General features: G+C 41.3%; 1 non-coding gene across 1 annotated transcript; it reads left to right on the top strand.

Annotated features, from left to right (window-relative positions):
• Positions 1-7,825: 7,825 nt before the first annotated feature.
• Positions 7,826-7,937, top strand: LOC115212473. The gene has a single exon (XR_003881748.1). It is a non-coding gene; the product is annotated as a U6 spliceosomal RNA (small nuclear RNA).
• Positions 7,938-8,189: the final 252 nt, after the last annotated feature.

Raw genomic sequence — 8,189 nt, 5'->3', positions numbered from 1 at the left:
GTGGTGGTGAGAGATCTGGAGGGGTGATCGATGCGGAGAGAGATGTCAAGGAAGTTGACAGAGGTGTTGGAGATGGTGGAGGTGAATTGAAGGGAGGGGTGAAAGTTGGAAAGGAAAGAGATGAATTGGCAGAGAAGTTCACGGGAAAGGGAGGTGGCACCTACGCAGTCGTCGATATAGCGACCGTATAGTTCGGGGGTCGGCCCAGAGAACTGGGAGAACACTTGGGCCTCAATGTAGCCAAGAAAGAGACTGGCGAAATTGGGGCCCATCCTAGTTCCCATCGCGACCCCGGACACCTGTTGGTACGTTTCCCCGGCGAACGTGAAGCAATTGAGGGTGAGGACGAGCTCGGCCAAACTGAGAAGGGTGGGGGTGCTGGGGGTGGGGTCGGGACGACGGTCGAGGAAGTGTTGGAGGGCTAGGAGACCGTCATTGTGGGGAATCACTGTGTACAGGGATTTTACATCTAAAGTGAAGAGGAGGTGTGAGGGGCTGGAAGGAAGGAAGGAAAAGGAATTGAAGAGACGGAGGGCGTGGTTGGTGTCGTGTATGTGGGATGGGAGGGCTGCGACTAAGGGGGACAGGATGCGGTCGAGGTATAGGGAGATGAGTTCAGTGGGGCAATTACAGGCAGAGACTATGGGACGGCCAGGATTAGAGGGTTTATGGATTGGGAAGGAAGTAGATGGTGGAGGTGCGGGGTGTGCGGACGATGAGGTTGGTGGCGGAGGGGGAGGGGAGAGCGGAGGAGGAGATGAGGTCGTGGATGGTGGAGGACACTCGCTGTTGGTAGGAGGAGGTGGGATCGGAGGGGAGGAGGCGATAGAAGAGTGGATTTTGAAGCTGGTTGAGCGCTTCCTCCCTGTATAGGTCCGCGCGCCACACTACCACTGCCCCGCCTTTGTCCGCCGGTTTGATGACAATGTCATCACGACGGCGGAGGTGGCGAAGGGCAATGGATTCGGCCCGAGTGAGGTTGGCTCGGCGGGGTCTTGGTTCAAATGTTGAAACGGTGGACCAAAGCGTTGCAGTCATGTACAAACGAATCTAGGCTACTGAAAAGGCCTGGGGGCGGCGTCCAGATGGATGGACGACGCCCCAGCTCCAAAAGGCAATCCTGATTGTTTTGACGCTGCGGGGACGCGTGGTAGTATGCGCGAAGTTTGAGGCGGCGCAGGAACAGGTTGACGTCCGCCCGAGTCTCGAACTCATCACAGTGCGCGTGAGTGGCGTGAAGCGGAGACCTTTACTGAGGAGGGAGCGCTCAGCGGCGGAGAGGGGGAGGTGGGGGGTATAGTGACAACAGCGCGAGGAAGCGGGGTGGTGGGAGGACTAGGGGCAGGCGGAGGGGGTGCAGGGGTGTGAAGGGGAGGGTAGGGGTGGTTGGGTGAAGATGGGTTAGGCGTAGGAAGGTCACGGTGGAGGGGGGTCCGTGGTCGGGTGGAGGGTGGGAGGTGCGAAGGAGGGGGGGAACAGTGGGGGAGGATGGGGAAGGGGGTGAGGGGTTGAGGAGGAGGTGGAGTTTTTTGTTTTTTGTGTGTGTGAGGTGGTTGTAGAGTTGGTGGTTGAGATTAAGAATGAAGCGGAGGATAGGTTGGGTGAAGAGTGGAGGGCAGAGGGCGGAGAGAAGGAGGTAGGCCTGGGGAAGTTGATGGTCGAGGGAGTCAAGGAGGGGGCGGGTGGAGCGGATGGTGGCGCGGAGGAGGGAGCGGGAGGTCCGAGTGGATTTATTATATACAGGATGCGTAAGCTATTAAAGAACACACGTTATTTTAGTTATTGCTGCATTTTTTGCTAACTCTGTACAATCTTTGTTTCAGTAAATTATAATTGTAGGCCTTCAGCTTACTCAAGAAATGAAGGGGCATGCTGTTATTGTGGTTATAAAGGCTGAGCAGAGCGATTTAGAAATATCTCGATTTTTCAAAGTTGCCTGATCTTTCGTCTACAAAATGTGTAAGGTGCTAGAGACTGAAGACGAAAACGTATCACCAGTATCAAAGCATAAAAAAGCATTCTAAACGCCCTGAAATCAGTGTTTTCTTCGGAACATATTTTGGAAGTATAAATATTTGAATTACACCCGCGTTTAACTTCATTTATTTATTTATCTAGCTATATAAAAACATTTCACCAAAACCTGGAGTTTCTACCTATATAATCAAGCTGTTACATCCTTGGTACTTGTGTGATTTTTGCCACCCTGGTAACTATTTATTTTTTCGTGTTATTTGTAAGCATTGAAAACATACATATACATTTGTGTGTGTGTGTGTTTACATATTTATATGTGTCAATCATTTGACTGCTGCCATGCTGGATCACCACCTTAATGCGTTTAAGTCTACCAGATCGATACAGAATTTATTGTGTAAGCGTTATACTTATTCTCTCAGTTTTTTACCGAATCGCTAAGTTACGGAGACATAACACACACACAAAGTGTGCGTGTATATTATGTATGTATGACTGTATTGAATTAGATACTGAAGTTGAAGCACCAAGTCGGTCCGGGATTGTCCGCACAGCTTGAAGTAAGGTGAAGAAAATCAAAATCAGCAACAGTATATCAAGTAGTGATGCAGTACAACCGTTTCAGATGGTTCCATTTAATTGAACAATGCAAGCCTTGCATCAATTTAAACGCAGTGCTATCTTCAGCTGCAGAAATAAATAAATAAATAAATAGAATTTTAACAAGTAGGACACATTAATACAATTGTTCTCAAATATTTTAACAGAGCAAGAAGAATGAAGAAATTCATGTTATTGCTATTGTAGCTAAGAATTGTCTATTATTAGTTAGTGTGTCCGCTTGAAACACTCGTACTGCATCACTACTTGATATCCTGTTTCTTATTTTGATTATATATATTATTATATATTATATATAACCCCTTTTGTTCCCTGTTACTTCTAGAAAGAGAATTGTCTTGTCAGCTGGACAGGTGTCAATTTAACTTCACAGAAAGTGTTTTGAAAGAGGTAAAGTGTTCAATATGATTTATAGACTTATTTAATTTCATTTGATTTTGTTGTCTCAGTTATAGAGTTCTTAATATTCGCGGATTGAAAACATCATTTTGAGGTAATTGAAACTCCTAAGTACGCAGCAGGAAAGGATTTATTGATTACTCTATCATATTTACATTACGGAAGAACTGAAATATTTTGACTAAGAGGCAAATCATTGTACTTCACTGTTCATTAGTTGTGTGCATATTTATGTATAAAAATATGGTCATATACACGATCGTTTTATATACATATTATATCAGCGAAATTTCTTTGAATCCCAATCTGCCGCCTTCGAAAGCAAAGACGTGGTTCTTGATATAATATCTTTACTTCAGAATGTGAAGACGTGAGGCAACTAAATATATTAAATACAAACTTCCCAAAAGATAAATTCCCCTGCTCAAACACATCATATACAGTGTAACACATGGAAGTAAATAATTCCGTACTATCAAAAGATATTGCACGTATGAAAAACTTGTATTGCAATGCACACCCAAATCATATTTTACCAAACGATTATCACCACTTAAATTTTGTTTTCACTAATTCGCAGTGTAATTAACTGATTGTAATAACATAAAAGATAACTAACTATGTAACTCCCAGACGATCGTTCGCATTTGTATCTATAGGAGGTACATTTGTCTGAAATTTCACTCCTCTTAATTTATATATATATATATATAAACAATCTCTAAATCAGACAATTAGGCTTTATATATAACAAATTATAGAATTTTCGCAATGGGATCTTTTTATAGAGGACGATTTGCTCAAATTTCACATAACTTTAAAAAGCAAAATGTATCAAAACTGGCATAAAACATAATTGGAACTCGACTCATCCATATTTAAACGGATAATTTTGTCCTTAATCTTCTATGTCAAATTATAATAAAAAATAAAATCATGGCTATCTAAAGTTATAGATCTAATCGACCAGGGAGAATTCGGAGCCGAATAACAAAATCAATAACATTGGTTTCATATTTTGGTACAAGGCCAGTAATTTCAGGAGAGAGGGTAAGTCGATTACCACGGCCGTACTGCTCACTTAGAACTTATTTTATCGACCTCCAAAGTAGACGAAAGGTAAAGTCAACCTCGGCGAAATTTGAACTCACAACAACGTAAAGATTGACGAAAAGCCACTGAGCACTTTGCCCCGAGTGGGAATGCTTCTGCCAGTTCAATAACATTAATGGTTTCAAATTTTTCACAAGGAGGAAAGCAAGGCGACTACGTACACCTCAATATTTAAACGGTACTTATTTTATCGACCCTGAAAAACAAAAAAGAATAAAAGTCGAACAGCACCGAATTTGAATTCACGATATTAACTTCAAGGATAAATACGGATATGAATTTCATTCGACGCGCTTATATGAACAGTGCACTTTAAATCCGAGGGTTTGTATTTCCGCATGGTATATCAATGCATTTCGAATTCTAAATTGCAATATTGCTTTGTCTTTATTGGGAAGATGATATAGCTGATGATATAAAGCATTTTTTTCAATACTGAACATAACAAAATATGTGCTCAAAGGTTATATTATACAATAAATTTGTTGCTACCAGGTTTTATAAAAATTTCAAAACTGAGGACATATTACTTTACTTTTACACCTATAATTTACTGTGGTTCATTAAATATTGACACATGTATAAATATCAAATTTTTTCCTTCATTTGTTCTTATCGTCAATGATCAACTCAAACAAATGAAATTTAGGGAAATATAATGTTATCAAAAATGTCTCTCAACAAATTTATATACATATGTGTGTGTGCGCGTGTGTGTCTATATACGAGTATATGTATGTAAATATGTATATACATATGTTTACGAGTGAAAGTCAAACGTTATCCACACTTTCACCATAATATATTATTATTATGATTGCCACACTGCCTTCTGCGCATGCCTGCTTATAGTTAGTACAATTGTGGTCACGTGACCGAAGTTTGAGCCTGATCGCGCCAATCCTTTTTTTTTTTTTTGGTTGTAAAGTATAAGCGTAGCAACTCCACTAGCAATGTGCACCAAAGAAAAACAAAGAGCAGTGGTCGGAAGGTGTGTTAGGTGCTGAAAATCATTGGCAGCTTTTAGTACAATTGGTTATTGATTTCAACGGTCCGGACGGCCAATGCATGCATTGTCATGCAATAACAAAATTTCCATCGACAATAGACTTAGCATTTGGTGCGCACTGCGGGCTTCACTTTGTTGGCCCGCAAAGCACTGTTGATCGTACACCCCTTTTCCATGTAGACTTCCATTATAGGCCCTTTCGAGTCTCAAAAAAGGGTTAACATCACCTTTCCCGCAGAAGACTGAGTCTTGAATTTCTTAATCGCTGGCGTGCTCTGCAGTAAGGTTTCTTGGCGCCTAACTTACACCGACTCTATGGTAGCTGAGCTCATCGTAGATGATTTCAGTACCTTGACCTAGATTCCGACTAGAGAAATCGGATCACTGCTCTTTGTTCTTCTTTGTGCACATTGATAGTGGAGCGGCCATGCTTATACTGTAGTATAGTGACCACAGCAGTAACAACTGTAAGCAAGCATGCGCAGAAAGCAGTGTGACAATAATAAAAACATGCTATGGCGAAAGTACGGTTAATTTTTGACTTTCCCTCATGTATATATATATATATATATATATATATAATATTAATTAAGGGTAGAAATTGATATTTATCAATTAAGACCAGTGGTCTAGCATATTAAAAAAGAATCCGAAGATTAAAATATTTATATATACCAATTAAGGACTGAACACGAAAAGTGGACAGTCAACATGCTAGATATAGCATTATGTTCTCAGATCAAACTCAACACAAAGTGTTGTGTTGAGTTTGATCTGAGAACATAATCTTTTGTGGTGAATGGCGATTTGACGTCTATATCTAGCATGTTGAATGTCCACTTTTCGTGTTCAGTCCTTAATTGGTATATATATATATATATACAGAGAGAGAGAGAGGGGGGAGAGAGAGAGGGAGAGAGAGAGTCAAACAGATAGATAGATATACATATATGGCGGGCCCATGACTGAGTGTCGGTTTATCTCTGTTTAAACCGAAGTGAGTGACTGTATCAAATTCTTCATTTCAGATTATATACGGACAGAAATATCATATAAAACAAACCGTAAGCAAAATGGGAAAAATCAAGAAAAGTAAATTTGGAATTCTACAAGTACTAGGTTTACAAAGAGTAAGTCCTGAGGTTGACTTCTTCGAGACTAAAATCCTTTAAGACGTTCCTCCAGCATGGCCGCAGTCAAATAACAGAGAAAAGTAAAAGAATAGAAGTAAAGCATTAAAAAACATACACCATGTGGAAAATAGACTGATTACAATATTTTTATATTTGAAATTATTTCTATCAAATTATTACTAAAAGTACAATATCTCTTAAGGAAACACACACACGCACACACACACACATATATATATATATAGAGAGAGAGAGATGAATACATACACGTACATACATATACACAAACACTGTGTTGAAGAGACCTGCTTTGCTATATTTTCTAACAGTGGTCGAGTGTGGGTCTAGAAACTCTGTAATCAGGAATTTGACATGAGAATCTTGCTGTCAACAACGAAGCAAGGCAGCTATTCTGTGATTGTCTGGGGAGCAATTTGGAGCAATGGTCAATCACAGCTGCTGGAGTATGATGGAAACAGAAACTCAGATAAATATGTGTCCATATTGCAGGAAGGACTCTTTCAAATCCGTTCCAGGGATGAAATGATTCAAGAAGAAGCTTTATTTATGGAAGATGTGGCTCCTTGTCACTCAGTTAAAATAACTAAGATTGATTGGAAAAGAATGACATTTAAAACTTTACGTGGCCAAACAAGTCGCCAGATATTAACCCTATTGGACACACCTGGGGCATTATGGACAGGACACTTCGTAAAAAGAACAAGAGAACAATCTCAAAACAATTTCTTTTCAGATTTCTGCATATATATATATATATATAATATATATATATATATATATATACAGAATTTACAAAAATTAAAAAACAAAAGACGAAGACAGGTGGTGTAGACAACAATCGGCTGCATTAGTTTAACGCTCGGGGAGTGAAAAAGTCTTTAACATTTCGAACCTACGCTCTTCCACAGAAAGGAACACTGAAAGAAACGGAGAGAAAATAAAGAATGTGTAGTGGCTAGCGAAGTATCATGGCGAATGCCGGACAGAGGGGTCACACGGGAGAGCTAGGAAGAAGAGATAATAAAGTAGTGGTGATCCAAAAACGAAGGTGCGCGTGCATGGGTATATGAGAGCTGGTGACATTCACTTGTGCGTGTGTGCATGTGCAGGTGTGTGGTGATGGTGTGAGGCTGCAAAGTGGACAACGCTAGTGTTGGCGTGGTGGTGTGATGTGATGTGGTGTTGCGTGGTATGGTGGTGTTTGGTGTGGGGGTGTGTGATGTGGTGTTGGGATGTGGGGCAGGTGAGAGTGGAGAAACAAGGTTGCGGTGTGGGTTAGGCTGAGGGTGAGGGTAGAGGTGGGGTATGTAGGATTAGTTGTAAGGGATGGGGTAGGGTGGGATGGAATCGATAGGGAAGGTGGCGTTGGCTTGTGTAGAGGTGGGGTTACTATGGAGGGGTGACGATGAAGGGAGGGGGAAAAGGAGAAAGTGGGTAGGAGTGAAGAGAAGTAGGAGTCGGACCAAGAGAGGAGAGGTGGGTGGGAGGAATAAGGTGTGAGAGGAAGAGAGGAGAGGGGAGGAGAGTTGAGCCCATATGGCACAAAGGATCGAAGAGAGAAGACTAATCCCTACCAAGATTGGAAGGATATAGAGAAGATTAGGAGATTAACATCACCCCTGTGCAAAAATGACACGCAAGTTCGTAAAGCGTTCTATATTTTTTAGGCACAGTCGTGGTTGTGTGACAAAAAGCTTCCTTCCCAACCACATGTACCCGGGTTCAGCTCCACTGGCTGACCTCTTGCGAAAGTGTATTCGATTATAGCTTGGGGCCGACCAATGCCTTGTTTGTGAGTTGATTTCGGATCTATATATACACGACGGAGTTCTTTCCATTTCTACGAAATCCGTGTATTTGCAAAAATGGTAGGAGCAAATGTTAGTTCTTGGCTGGTGGGCTTGGCTGATGAGAAT

This window comes from Octopus sinensis, linkage group LG5 (assembly GCF_006345805.1).
Source record: "Octopus sinensis linkage group LG5, ASM634580v1, whole genome shotgun sequence".
NCBI classification, from domain to species: domain Eukaryota; kingdom Metazoa; phylum Mollusca; class Cephalopoda; order Octopoda; family Octopodidae; genus Octopus; species Octopus sinensis.
This window is presented reverse-complemented; position numbering and strand designations above follow the sequence as displayed.